Consider the following 13,143-nt stretch of genomic DNA (forward strand, 5'->3'; position numbering starts at 1 on the left):
TGGCTAGGCTTAAGGCCGGGGCACAAGTGCGGGCTAGGCTTAAGGCCGGGGCACAAGTGCGGGCTAGGCTTAAGGCCGGGGCACAAGTGCGGGCTAGGCTTAAGGCCTGGGCACAAGTGCGGGCTAGGCTTAAGGCCTGGGCACAAGTGCGGGCTAGGCTTAAGGCCTGGGCACAAGTGCGGGCTAGGCTTAAGGCCTGAGCACAAGTGTGGGCTTGGCTTAAGTCCGTGGCACAAGTGCGGGCAAGGCTTAAAGCCGGGGGCACAAGTGCGGGCTAGGCTTAAGGCCGGGGCACAAGTGCGGGCTAGGCTTAAGGCCGGGGCACAAGTGCGGGCTAGGCTTAAGGCCGGAGCACAAGTGCGGGCTAGGCTTAAGGCCGGGGCACAAGTGCGGGCTAGGCTTAAGGCCGGGGCACAAGTGCGGGCTAGGCTTAAGGCCGGGGCACAAGTGCGGGCTAGGCTTAAGGCCGGGGCACAAGTGCGGGCTAGGCTTAAGGCCGGGGCACAAGTGCAGTGCTGGCTAGGATCAAGGCAGGGGGCACAAGTGCTGGCTCGGCTTAAGGCATGGGCACAATTGCCAGCTAGGCTTAAGGCCTGGGCACAAGTGCAGGCTAGGCTTAAGGCCTGGGCACACGTGCAGGCTAGGCTTAAAGCCTGGGCACACGTGCAGGCTAGGCTTAAAGCCTGGGCACAAGTGCAGTGCTGGCTAGGATCAAGGCAAGGGGGCACAAGTGCTGGCTAGGCTTAAGGCATGGGCACAAGTGCTGGCTAGGCTTAAGGCATACAGCTAACTCTTTGCACTCTTTGCATAAAGGGTTAGGCACCCATCGGGGTGAAGAGCTAGCTTTCACCCCTCTACTCTGTACTTGGACATTTAGGACTAGATCCTTTGTTGTACAGTGCGGAGCCTCTCCATAACCCCATGCTCCAAGCGACCAGGCACTTCTTGTCTGTCCTCCGTAAATGGGTAATGCCTTCTTCCCCAATTACAGTCGTGCATGTGCATTCAGACGGGACAAGAGCGAAGAGCATAAAGCTGGCCCTATGTGCATAACCAACATGAAGCTGAAGACAAAAACAAACAAACAAGCATACAAGGGGCTCAAAAGTGCGGGCTGGGCTTAAGGCCTGGGCACAAGTGCGGGCTAGGCTTAAGGCCGGGGCACAAGTGCGGGCTAGGCTTAAGGCTGGGGCACAAGTGCGGGCTAGGCTTAAGGCCGGGGCACAAGTGCGGGCTAGGCTTAAGGCCGGGGCACAAGTGCGGGCTAGGCTTAAGGCCGGGGCACAAGTGCGGGCTAGGCTTAAGGCCGGGGCACAAGTGCTGGCTAGGCTTAAGGCCGGGGCACAAGTGCGGGCTAGGCTTAAGGCCGGGGCACAAGTGCGGGCTAGGCTTAAGGCCTGGGCACAAGTGCTGGCTAGGCTTAAGGCCGCGGCACAAGTGCGGGCTAGGCTTAAGGCCGGGGCACAAGTGCGGGCTAGGCTTAAGGCCGCGGCACAAGTGCGGGCTAGGCTTAAGGCCGCGGCACAAGTGCGGGCTAGGCTTAAGGCCGGGGCACAAGTGTGGGCTAGGCTTAAGGCCGGGGCACAAGTGCGGGCTAGGCTTAAGGCCGGGGCACAAGTGCGGGCTAGGCTTAAGGCCGGGGCACAAGTGCGGGCTAGGCTTAAGGCCGGGGCACAAGTGCGGGCTAGGCTTAAGGCCGGGGCACAAGTGCGGGCTAGGCTTAAGGCCGGGGCACAAGTGCGGGCTAGGCTTAAGGCCGGGGCACAAGTGCGGGCTAGGCTTAAGGCCGGGGCACAAGTGCGGGCTAGGCTTAAGGCCTGGGCACAAGTGCGGGCTAGGCTTAAGGCCTGGGCACAAGTGCGGGCTAGGCTTAAGGCCTGGGCACAAGTGCGGGCTAGGCTTAAGGCCTGAGCACAAGTGCGGGCTTGGCTTAAGTCCGTGGCACAAGTGCGGGCAAGGCTTAACGCCGGGGGCACAAGTGCGGGCTAGGCTTAAGGCCGGGGCACAAGTGCGGGCTAGGCTTAAGGCCGGGGCACAAGTGCGGGCTAGGCTTAAGGCCGGAGCACAAGTGCGGGCTAGGCTTAAGGCCGGGGCACAAGTGCGGGCTAGGCTTAAGGCCGGGGCACAAGTGCGGGCTAGGCTTAAGGCCGGGGCACAAGTGCGGGCTAGGCTTAAGGCCGGGGCACAAGTGCGGGCTAGGCTTAAGGCCGGGGCACAAGTGCAGTGCTGGCTAGGATCAAGGCAGGGGGCACAAGTGCTGGCTCGGCTTAAGGCATGGGCACAATTGCCAGCTAGGCTTAAGGCCTGGGCACAAGTGCAGGCTAGGCTTAAGGCCTGGGCACACGTGCAGGCTAGGCTTAAAGCCTGGGCACAAGTGCAGTGCTGGCTAGGATCAAGGCAAGGGGGCACAAGTGCTGGCTAGGCTTAAGGCATGGGCACAAGTGCTGGCTAGGCTTAAGGCATACAGCTAACTCTTTGCACTCTTTGCATAAAGGGTTAGGCACCCATCGGGGTGAAGAGCTAGCTTTCACCCCTCTACTCTGTACTTGGACATTTAGGACTAGATCCTTTGTTGTACAGTGCGGAGCCTCTCCATAACCCCATGCTCCAAGCGACCAGGCACTTCTTGTCTGTCCTCCGTAAATGGGTAATGCCTTCTTCCCCAATTACAGTCGTGCATGTGCATTCAGACGGGACAAGAGCGAAGAGCATAAAGCTGGCCCTATGTGCATAACGAACATGAAGCTGAAGACAAAAACAAACAAACAAGCATACAAGGGGCTCAAAAGTGCGGGCTGGGCTTAAGGCCTGGGCACAAGTGCGGGCTAGGCTTAAGGCCGGGGCACAAGTGCGGGCTAGGCTTAAGGCCGGGGCACAAGTGCGGGCTAGGCTTAAGGCCGGGGCACAAGTGCGGGCTAGGCTTAAGGCCGGGGCACAAGTGCTGGCTAGGCTTAAGGCCGGGGCACAAGTGCTGGCTAGGCTTAAGGCCGGGGCACAAGTGCGGGCTAGGCTTAAGGCCGGGGCACAAGTGCGGGCTAGGCTTAAGGCCGGGGCACAAGTGCGGGCTAGGCTTAAGGCCTGGGCACAAGTGCGGGCTGGGCTTAAGGCCTGGGCACAAGTGCGGGCTAGGCTTAAGGCCTGGGCACAAGTGCGGGCTAGGCTTAAGGCCTGAGCACAAGTGCGGGCTTGGCTTAAGTCCGTGGCAAAAGTGCGGGCAAGGCTTAAAGCCGGGGGCACAAGTGCGGGCTAGGCTTAAGGCCGGGGCACAAGTGCGGGCTAGGCTTAAGGCCGGGGCACAAGTGCGGGCTAGGCTTAAGGCCGGGGCACAAGTGCGGGCTGGGCTTAAGGCCGGGGCACAAGTGCGGGCTGGGCTTAAGGCCTGGGCACAAGTGCGGGCTGGGCTTAAGGCCGGGGCACAAGTGCGGGCTAGGCTTAAGGCCGGGGCACAAGTGCGGGCTAGGCTTAAGGCCGGGGCACAAGTGCGGGCTAGGCTTAAGGCCGGGGCACAAGTGCGGGCTAGGCTTAAGGCCGGGGCACAAGTGCGGGCTAGGCTTAAGGCCGGGGCACAAGTGCGGGCTAGGCTTAAGGCCGGGGCACAAGTGCGGGCTAGGCTTAAGGCCGGGGCACAAGTGCGGGCTAGGCTTAAGGCCGGGGCACAAGTGCGGGCTAGGCTTAAGGCCGGGGCACAAGTGCGGGCTAGGCTTAAGGCCGGGGCACAAGTGCGGGCTAGGCTTAAGGCCGGGGCACAAGTGCGGGCTAGGCTTAAGGCCGGGGCACAAGTGCGGGCTAGGCTTAAGGCCGGGGCACAAGTGCGGGCTAGGCTTAAGGCCGGGGCACAAGTGCGGGCTGGGCTTAAGGCCGGGGCACAAGTGCGGGCTGGGCTTAAGGCCTGGGCACAAGTGCGGGCTGGGCTTAAGGCCTGGGCACAAGTGCGGGCTGGGCTTAAGGCCGGGGCACAAGTGCGGGCTAGGCTTAAGGCCGGGGCACAAGTGTGGGCTAGGCTTAAGGCCGGGGCACAAGTGCGGGCTAGGCTTAAGGCCGGGGCACAAGTGCGGGCTAGGCTTAAGGCCGGGGCACAAGTGCGGGCTAGGCTTAAGGCCGGGGCACAAGTGCGGGCTGGGCTTAAGGCCTGGGCACAAGTGCGGGCTGGGCTTAAGGCCGGGGCACAAGTGCGGGCTAGGCTTAAGGCATGGGCACAATTGCCAGCTAGGCTTAAGGCCTGGGCACAAGTGCAGGCTAGGCTTAAGGCCTGGGCACAAGTGCAGGCTAGGCTTAAAGCCTGGGCACAAGTGCAGTGCTGGCTAGGATCAAGGCAAGGGGGCACAAGTGCTGGCTAGGCTTAAGGCATGGGCACAAGTGCTGGCTAGGCTTAAGGCATACAGCTAACTCTTTGCACTCTTTGCATAAAGGGTTAGGCACCCATCGGGGTGAAGAGCTAGCTTTCACCCCTCTACTCTGTACTTGGACATTTAGGACTAGATCCTTTGTTGTACAGTGCGGAGCCTCTCCATAACCCCATGCTCCAAGCGACCAGGCACTTCTTGTCTGTCCTCCGTAAATGGGTAATGCCTTCTTCCCCAATTACAGTTGTGCATGTGCATTCAGACGGGACAAGAGCGAAGAGCATAAAGCTGGCCCTATGTGCATAACCAACATGAAGCTGAAGACAAAAACAAACAAACAAGCATACAAGGGGCTCAAAAGTGCGGGCTGGGCTTAAGGCCTGGGCACAAGTGGGGGCTGGGCTTAAGGCCGGGGCACAAGTGCGGGCTAGGCTTAAGGCCGGGGCACAAGTGAGGGCTAGGCTTAAGGCCGGGGCACAAGTGCGGGCTGGGCTTAAGGCCGGGGCACAAGTGCGGGCTGGGCTTAAGGCCGGGGCACAAGTGCGGGCTGGGCTTAAGGCCGGGGCACAAGTGCGGGCTGGGCTTAAGGCCTGGGCACAAGTGCGGGCTGGGCTTAAGGCCTGGGCACAAGTGCGGGGTGGGCTTAAGGCCTGGGCACAAGTGCGGGGTGGGCTTAAGGCCTGGGCACAAGTGCGGGCTGGGCTTAAGGCCTGGGCACAAGTGCGGGCTGGGCTTAAGGCCTGGGCACAAGTGCGGGCTAGGATTAAGGCCGGGGCACAAGTGCGGGCTAGGATTAAGGCCGGGGCACAAGTGCGGGCTAGGCTTAAGGCCGGGGCACAAGTGCGGGCTAGGCTTAAGGCCGGGGCACAAGTGCGGGCTAGGCTTAAGGCCGGGGCACAAGTGCGGGCTAGGCTTAAGGCCGGGGCACAAGTGCGGGCTAGGCTTAAGGCCGGGGCACAAGTGCGGGCTAGGCTTAAGGCCGGGGCACAAGTGCGGGCTCGGCTTAAGGCCGGGGCACAAGTGCGGGCTCGGCTTAAGGCCGGGGCACAAGTGCGGGCTCGGCTTAAGGCCGGGGCACAAGTGCGGGCTAGGCTTAAGGCCGGGGCACAAGTGCGGGCTAGGCTTAAGGCCGGGGCACAGGTGCGGGCTAGGCTTAAGGCCGGGGCACAGGTGCGGGCTAGGCTTAAGGCCGGGGCACAGGTGCGGGCTAGGCTTAAGGCCGGGGCACAAGTGCGGGCTAGGCTTAAGGCCTGGGCACAAGTGCGGGCTAGGCTTAAGGCCGGGGCACAAGTGCGGGCTAGGCTTAAGGCCGGGGCACAAGTGCGGGCTAGGCTTAAGGCCGGGGCACAAGTGCGGGCTAGGCTTAAGGCCGGGGCACAAGTGCGGGCTAGGCTTAAGGCCGGGGCACAAGTGCGGGCTAGGCTTAAGGCCGGGGCACAAGTGCGGGCTAGGCTTAAGGCCGGGGCACAAGTGCGGGCTAGGCTTAAGGCCGGGGCACAAGTGCGGGCTAGGCTTAAGGCCGGGGCACAAGTGCGGGCTAGGCTTAAGGCCAGGGCACAAGTGCGGGCTAGGCTTAAGGCCGGGGCACAAGTGCGGGCTAGGCTTAAGGCCGGGGCACAAGTGCGGGCTAGGCTTAAGGCCGGGGCACAAGTGCGGGCTAGGCTTAAGGCCGGGGCACAAGTGCGGGCTAGGCTTAAGGCCGGGGCACAAGTGCGGGCTAGGCTTAAGGCCGGGGCACAAGTGCGGGCTAGGCTTAAGGCCGGGGCACAAGTGCGGGCTAGGCTTAAGGCCGCGGCACAAGTGCGGGCTAGGCTTAAGGCCGCGGCACAAGTGCGGGCTAGGCTTAAGGCCGGGGCACAAGTGCGGGCTAGGCTTAAGGCCGGGGCACAAGTGCGGGCTAGGCTTAAGGCCGGGGCACAAGTGCGGGCTAGGCTTAAGGCCGGGGCACAAGTGCGGGCTAGGCTTAAGGCCGGGGCACAAGTGCGGGCTAGGCTTAAGGCCGGGCCACAAGTGCGGGCTAGGCTTAAGGCCGGGGCACAAGTGCGGGCTAGGCTTAAGGCCTGGGCACAAGTGCGGGCTAGGCTTATGGCCGGGGCACAAGTGCGGGCTAGGCTTAAGGCCTGGCCACAAGTGCGGGCTAGGCTTAAGGACTGGCCACAAGTCCGGGCTAGGCTTAAGGCCGGGGCACAAGTGCAGTGCTGGCTAGGATCAAGGCAGGGGGCACAAGTGCTGGCTCGGCTTAAGGCATGGGCACAATTGCCAGCTAGGCTTAAGGCCTGGGCACACGTGCAGGCTAGGCTTAAGGCCTGGGCACAAGTGCAGGCTAGGCTTAAGGCCTGGGCACAAGTGCAGTGCTGTCTAGGATCAAGGCAAGGGGGCACAAGTGCTGGCTAGGCTTAAGGCATGGGCACAAGTGCTGGCTAGGCTTAAGGCATACAGCTAACTCTTTGCACTCTTTGCATAAAGGGTTAGGCACCCATCGGGGTGAAGAGCTAGCTTTCACCCCTCTACTCTGTACTTGGACATTTAGGACTAGATCCTTTGTTGTACAGTGCGGAGCCTCTCCATAACCCCATGCTCCAAGCGACCAAGCACTTCTTGTCTGTCCTCCGTAAATGGGTAATGCCTTCTTCCCCAATTACAGTCGTGCATGTGCATTCAGACGGGACAAGAGCGAAGAGCATAAAGCTGGCCCTATGTGCATAACCAACATGAAGCTGAAGACAAAAACAAACAAACAAGCATACAAGGGGCTCAAAAGTGCGGGCTGGGCTTAAGGCCTGGGCACAAGTGCGGGCTAGGCTTAAGGCCGGTGCACAAGTGCGGGCTAGGATTAAGGCCGGGGCACAAGTGCGGGCTAGACTTAAGGCCGGGGCACAAGTGCGGGCTAGGCTTAAGGCCGGGGGCACAAGTGCGGGCTAGGCATAAGGCCTGGGCACAAGTGCGGGCTAGGCTTAAGGCCGGGGCACAAGTGCGGGCTAGGCTTAAGGCCGGGGCACAAGTGCGGGCTAGGCTTAAGTCCGTGGCACAAGTGCGGGCTAGGCTTAAGTCCGTGGCACAAGTGCGGGCTAGGCTTAAGGCCTGGGCACAAGTGCGGGCTGGGCTTAAGGCCGGGGCACAAGTGCGGGCTAGGCTTAAGGCCTGGGCACAAGTGCGGGCTGGGCTTAAGGCCGGGGCACAAGTGCGGGCTAGGCTTAAGGCCGGGGCACAAGTGCGGGCTAGGCTTAAGGCCGGGGCACAAGTGCGGGCTAGGCTTAAGGCCGGGGCACAAGTGCGGGCTAGGCTTAAGGCCGGGGCACAAGTGCGGGCTAGGCTTAAGGCCGGGGCACAAGTGCGGGCTAGGCTTAAGGCCGGGGCACAAGTGCGGGCTAGGCTTAAGGCCGGGGCACAAGTGCGGGCTAGGCTTAAGGCCGGGGCACAAGTGCGGGCTAGGCTTAAGGCCGGGGCACAAGTGCGGGCTAGGCTTAAGGCCGGGGCACAAGTGCAGTGCTGGCTAGGATCAAGGCAGGGGGCACAAGTGCTGGCTCGGCTTAAGGCATGGGCACAATTTCCAGCTAGGCTTAAGGCCTGGGCACAAGTGCAGGCTAGGCTTAAGGCCTGGGCACAAGTGCAGGCTAGGCTTAAGGCCTGGGCACAAGTGCAGTGCTGGCTAGGATCAAGGCAAGGGGGCACAAGTGCTGGCTAGGCTTAAGGCATGGGCACAAGTGCTGGCTAGGCTTAAGGCATACAGCTAACTCTTTGCATAAAGGGTTAGGCACCCATCGGGGTGAAGAGCTAGCTTTCACCCCTCTACTCTGTACTTGGACATTTAGGACTAAATCCTTTGTTGTACAGTGCGGAGCCTCTCCATAACCCCATGCTCCAAGCGACCAGGCACTTCTTGTCTGTCCTCCGTAAATGGGTAATGCCTTCTTCCCCAATTACAGTCGTGCATGTGCATTCAGACGGGACAAGAGCGAAGAGCATAAAGCTGGCCCTATGTGCATAACCAACATGAAGCTGAAGACAAAAACAAACAAACAAGCATACAAGGGGCTCAAAAGTGCGGGCTGGGCTTAAGGCCTGGGCACAAGTGCGGGCTAGGCTTAAGGCCGGGGCACAAGTGCGGGCTGGGCTTAAGGCCTGGGCACAAGTGCGGGCTGGGCTTAAGGCCTGGGCACAAGTGCGGGCTGGGCTTAAGGCCTGGGCACAAGTGCGGGCTGGGCTTAAGGCCTGGGCACAAGTGCGGGCTGGGCTTAAGGCCTGGGCACAAGTGCGGGCTGGGCTTAAGGCCTGGGCACAAGTGCGGGCTGGGCTTAAGGCCTGGACACAAGTGCGGGCTGGGCTTAAGGCCTGGGCACAAGTGCGGGCTAGGCTAAAGGCCGGGGCACAAGTGCGGGCTAGGCTAAAGGCCGGGGCACAAGTGCGGGCTAGGCTTAAGGCCGGGGCACAAGTGCGGGCTAGGCTTAAGGCCGGGGCACAAGTGCGGGCTAGGCTTAAGGCCGGGGCACAAGTGCGGGCTTGGCTTAAGGCCGGGGCACAAGTGCGGGCTTGGCTTAAGGCCGGGGCACAAGTGCGGGCTAGGCTTAAGGCCGGGGCACAAGTGCGGGCGGGGCACAAGTGCGGGCTAGGCTTAAGGCCGGGGCACAAGTGCGGGCTAGGCTTAAGGCCGGGGCACAAGTGCGGGCTAGGCTTAAGGCCGGGGCACAAGTGCGGGCTTGGCTTAAGGCCGGGGCAGAAGTGCGGGCTAGGCTTAAGGCCGGGGCACAAGTGCGGGCTAGGCTTAAGGCCGGGGCACAAGTGCGGGCTAGGCTTAAGGCCGGGGCACAAGTGCGGGCTAGGCTTAAGGCCGGGGCACAAGTGCGGGCTAGGCTTAAGGCCTGGGCACAAGTGCGGGCTGGGCTTAAGGCCTGGGCACAAGTGCGGGCTGGGCTTAAGGCCTGGGCACAAGTGCGGGCTGGGCTTAAGGCCTGGGCACAAGTGCGGGCTGGGCTTAAGGCCTGGGCACAAGTGCGGGCTGGGCTTAAGGCCTGGGCACAAGTGCGGGCTGGGCTTAAGGCCTGGGCACAAGTGCGGGCTGGGCTTAAGGCCTGGGCACAAGTGCGGGCTGGGCTTATGGCCTGGGCACAAGTGCGGGCTGGGCTTAAGGCCTGGGCACAAGTGCGGGCTGGGCTTAAGGCCTGGGCACAAGTGCGGGCTGGGCTTAAGGCCTGGGCACAAGTGCGGGCTGGGCTTAAGGCCTGGGCACAAGTGCGGGCTGGGCTTAATGCCTGGGCACAAGTGCGGGCTGGGCTTTAGGCCGGGGCACAAGTGCGGGCTAGGCTAAAGGCCGGGGCACAAGTGCGGGCTAGGCTAAAGGCCGGGGCACAAGTGCGGGCTAGGCTAAAGGCCGGGGCACAAGTGCGGGCTAGGCTAAAGGCCGGGGCACAAGTGCGGGCTAGGCTTAAGGCCGGGGCACAAGTGCGGGCTAGGCTTAAGGCCGGGGCACAAGTGCGGGCTTGGCTTAAGGCCGGGGCACAAGTGCGGGCTAGGCTTAAGGCCGGGGCACAAGTGCGGGCGGGGCACAAGTGCGGGCTAGGCTTAAGGCCGGGGCACAAGTGCGGGCTAGGCTTAAGGCCGGGGCACAAGTGCGGGCTAGGCTTAAGGCCGGGGCACAAGTGCGGGCTTGGCTTAAGGCCGGGGCACAAGTGCGGGCTTGGCTTAAGGCCGGGGCAGAAGTGCGGGCTAGGCTTAAGGCCGGGGCACAAGTGCGGGCAAGGCTTAAGGCCGGGGCACAAGTGCGGGCTAGGCTTAAGGCCGGGGCACAAGTGCGGGCTAGGCTTAAGGCCGCGGCACAAGTGCGGGCTAGGCTTAAGGCCGCGGCACAAGTGCGGGCTAGGCTTAAGGCCTGGGCACAAGTGCGGGCTAGGCTTAAGGCCGGGGCACAAGTGCGGGCTAGGCTTAAGGCCTGGGGCACAAGTGCGGGCTAGGCATAAGGCCTGGGCACAAGTGCGGGCTAGGCTTAAGGGCGGGGCACAAGTGCGGGCTAGGCTTAAGGCCTGGCCACAAGTGCGGGCTAGGCTTAAGGCCTGGCCACAAGTGCGGGCTAGGCTTAAGGCCGGGGCACAAGTGCGGGCTAGGCTTAAGGCCTGGGCACAAGTGCGGGCTAGGCTTAAGGCCGGGGCACAAGTGCGGGCTAGGCTTATGGCCGGGGCACAAGTGCGGGCTAGGCTTAAGGCCGGGGCACAAGTGCGGGCTAGGCTTAAGGCCGGGGCACAAGTGCGGGCTAGGCTTAAGGCCGGGGCACAAGTGCGGGCTAGGCTTAAGGCCGGGGCACAAGTGCGGGCTAGGCTTAAGGCTGGGGCACAAGTGCAGTGCTGGCTAGGATCAAGGCAGGGGGCACAAGTGCTGGCTCGGCTTAAGGCATGGGCACAATTTCCAGCTAGGCTTAAGGCCTGGGCACAAGTGCAGGCTAGGCTTAAGGCCTGGGCACAAGTGCAGTGCTGGCTAGGATCAAGGCAAGGGGGCACAAGTGCTGGCTAGGCTTAAGGCATGGGCACAAGTGCTGGCTAGGCTTAAGGCATACAGCTAACTCTTTGCATAAAGGGTTAGGCACCCATCGGGGTGAAGAGCTAGCTTTCACCCCTCTACTCTGTACTTGGACATTTAGGACTAGATCCTTTGTTGTACAGTGCGGAGCCTCTCCATAACCCCATGCTCCAAGCGACCAGGCACTTCTTGTCTGTCCTCCGTAAATGGGTAATGCCTTCTTCCCCAATTACAGTCGTGCATGTGCATTCAGACGGGACAAGAGCGAAGAGCATAAAGCTGGCCCTATGTGCATAACCAACATGAAGCTGAAGACAAAAACAAACAAGCATACAAGGGGCTCAAAAGTGCGGGCTGGGCTTAAGGCCTGGGCACAAGTGCGGGCTAGGCTTAAGGCCGGGGCACAAGTGCGGGCTGGGCTTAAGGCCTGGGCACAAGTGCGGGCTGGGCTTAAGGCCTGGGCACAAGTGCGGGCTGGGCTTAAGGCCTGGGCACAAGTGCGGGCTGGGCTTAAGGCCTGGCACAAGTGCGGGCTGGGCTTAAGGCCTGGGCACAAGTGCGGGCTGGGCTTAAGGCCTGGGCACAAGTGCGGGCTGGGCTTAAGGCCTGGGCACAAGTGCGGGCTGGGCTTAAGGCCTGGGCACAAGTGCGGGCTGGGCTTAAGGCCTGGGCACAAGTGCGGGCTGGGCTTAAGGCCTGGGCACAAGTGCGGGCTGGGCTTTGGGCCGGGGCACAAGTGCGGGCTAGGCTAAAGGCCGGGGCACAAGTGCGGGCTAGGCTAAAGGCCGGGGCACAAGTGCGGGCTAGGCTAAAGGCCGGGGCACAAGTGCGGGCTAGGCTTAAGGCCGGGGCACAAGTGCGGGCTAGGCTTAAGGCCGGGGCACAAGTGCGGGCTGGGCTTAAGGCCGGGGCACAAGTGCGGGCTGGGCTTAAGGCCGGGGCACAAGTGCGGGCTGGGCTTAAGGCCGGGGCAAAAGTGCGGGCTAGGCTTAAGGCCGGGGCACAAGTGCGGGCTAGGCTTAAGGCCGGGGCACAAGTGCGGGCTAGGCTTAAGGCCGGGGCACAAGTGCAGGCTAGGCTTAAGGCCGGGGCACAAGTGCGGGCTAGGCTTAAGGCCGGGGCACAAGTGCGGGCTAGGCTTAAGGCCGGGGCACAAGTGCGGGCTAGGCTTAAGGCCGGGGCACAAGTGCGGGCTAGGCTTAAAGCCGGGGCACAAGTGCGGGCTAGGCTTAAGGCCGGGGCACAAGTGCGGGCTAGGCTTAAGGCCGGGGCACAAGTGCGGGCTAGGTTTAAGGCCGAGGCACAAGTGCGGGCTAGGCTTAAGGCCGGGGCACAAGTGCGGGCTAGGTTTAAGGCCGGGGCACAAGTGCGGGCTAGGCTTAAGGCCGCGGCACAAGTGCGGGCTAGGCTTAAGGCCGCGGCACAAGTGCGGCCTAGGCTTAAGGCCGCGGCACAAGTGCGGGCTAGGCTTAAGGCCGGGGCACAAGTGCGGGCTAGGCTTAAGGCCGGGGCACAAGTGCGGGCTAGGCTTAAGGCCGGGGCACAAGTGCGGGCTAGGTTTAAGGCCGGGGCACAAGTGCGGGCTAGGCTTAAGGCCGGGGCACAAGTGCGGGCTAGGCTTAAGGCCGGGGCACAAGTGCGGGCTAGGCTTAAGGCCGGGGCACAAGTGCGGGCTAGGCTTAAGGCCGGGGCACAAGTGCGGGCTAGGCTTAAGGCCGGGGCACAAGTGCGGGCTAGGCTTAAGGCCGGGGCACAAGTGCGGGCTAGGTTTAAGGCCGGGGCACAAGTGCGGGCTAGGCTTAAGGCCGGGGCACAAGTGCGGGCTAGGTTTAAGGCCGGGGCACAAGTGCGGGCTAGGCTTAAGGCCGCGGCACAAGTGCGGGCTAGGCTTAAGGCCGCGGCACAAGTGCGGCCTAGGCTTAAGGCCGCGGCACAAGTGCGGCCTAGGCTTAAGGCCGCGGCACAAGTGCGGGCTAGGCTTAAGGCCGGGGCACAAGTGCGGGCTAGGCTTAAGGCCGGGGCACAAGTGCGGGCTAGGCTTAAGGCCGGGGCACAAGTGCGGGCTAGGCTTAAGGCCGGGGCACAAGTGCGGGCTAGGCTTAAGGCCGGGGCACAAGTGCGGGCTAGGCTTAAGGCCGGGGCACAAGTGCGGGCTAGGCTTAAGGCCGGGGCACAAGTGCGGGCTAGGCTTAAGGCCTGGGCACAAGTGCGGGCTAGGCTTAAGGCCTGGGCACAAGTGCGGGCTAGGCTTATGGCCGGGGCACAAGTGCGGGCTAGGCTTAAGGCCTGGCCA

This window comes from Ranitomeya imitator, unplaced genomic scaffold (assembly GCF_032444005.1).
Source record: "Ranitomeya imitator isolate aRanImi1 unplaced genomic scaffold, aRanImi1.pri SCAFFOLD_156, whole genome shotgun sequence".
Lineage (NCBI taxonomy): Eukaryota > Metazoa > Chordata > Amphibia > Anura > Dendrobatidae > Ranitomeya > Ranitomeya imitator.